General features: G+C 35.5%; 1 pseudogene; it reads right to left on the bottom strand.

Moving 5' to 3' along the window:
- Positions 1-219: 219 nt before the first annotated feature.
- LOC110440824 lies at positions 220-1122 on the bottom strand (annotated as a pseudogene).
- Positions 1123-1378: the final 256 nt, after the last annotated feature.

Below are 1378 nucleotides of genomic sequence, written 5' to 3'. Positions count from 1 at the left end.
CAGCACTTTCCAACATTAGCACATTAAAAAACACCACACAATATTTTGATAATAATTTATCAATTTGAAGACAGCTAGTACACATCATTAGAAAGCAGGGTAACTTCACACTATAGTTGATACAAAAATTGACATTTTTTTTTGTCTTGGGTATTAATGTGACAAATATATTACCTTATGGTTATTGAATGGCAAGAATATCTATATTTAGTGACTAACATTCAAGAAACCAGTGATAGTGGTGTTCCTTGTTGAGTTAAGTTGAGACTGGCCTTGCCACTCTCCTGTGACACACTGGGTGACCTCAACAAAATGTCCTAGGTGAAGACGCACCTAGGACATATCCTCCATAGGGACAAATTTATTTCCTGTCCGTCATCTTGAAGACCAACAGTGTGTATGGTTACCAACCTTCACGGTGCGAATGCATTCATCCTAGAAAATGTTTAACATAATGAAAATATGTTGTTGCAATATCATGACTGAAGTTATTTTAATGAGTATATATATGTTGCTAACATCAAAAAAGTTGCCATAGGTACCTGTTAAATAGCTTTACATGTAACATAAATAATATAAATAAAAAAAATAATAAATAGCAACAAATGACCTTCTATCAATGCTGAAAGATTGAACTCAGTTACATTATACCTCATTTCTTTAAAGCTGAAAGTGGCAACAAATAAATAAAACTTGCCTTGATAATTTTGCCCACTACAGTCACAACTGACTTCTGAGGCATAGCCTTGATATCCAACACCTTCTTTTTGGGCGACGGGGGCATGATTAAGTATACTGCTTGCTCCACTAAGTGGCTTGGCACCTGGACTGGACCACACACCATAAACTTTGATGATTTTGTGATTATTTTTTTTTCTTGTTTCTGACAAAAAAGTTCCTTAAGTGAAGGGACTTCCCCTCAGCAACTAATATGTGTCTCTTGGCATCATTAAGTGTGGCTACGGCTGTATCGCTACTGTCTGCCACACTGAAATTAAGTAATGTCATGTCTTCCCCACTAGTGGAGGTGAACTTAGCGGTGTGGCCAACAGTGCAGTCGGGGTATGGTACACTATTGTTTGATGCCATCTTTTTCAGATCTCGGATGCTTTTTTGTGCCATTCTGGAATAAGAAGAGAAGCTTAGTAACTGTATAGACAAAACAACTGGTATGAACGAAATATTCTGTTTATAAAAAAATTCAACAATAATATAACACTTCCTGTACATAACTACAGTGCACTGCTTCAAGTTTCCACTTCTAAACATTTACCTAATGAAATATTTATAATGTTATTACATTTGAAGTCTAGTGCTTATTACATTTGAAGTCTAGTGCTTAAGTTTCAACTTCTTGACTACAATGTAAGGAAAGTAT

Source organism: Mizuhopecten yessoensis, unplaced genomic scaffold, assembly GCF_002113885.1.
Source record: "Mizuhopecten yessoensis strain PY_sf001 unplaced genomic scaffold, ASM211388v2 scaffold710989, whole genome shotgun sequence".
NCBI classification, from domain to species: domain Eukaryota; kingdom Metazoa; phylum Mollusca; class Bivalvia; order Pectinida; family Pectinidae; genus Mizuhopecten; species Mizuhopecten yessoensis.
This window is presented reverse-complemented; position numbering and strand designations above follow the sequence as displayed.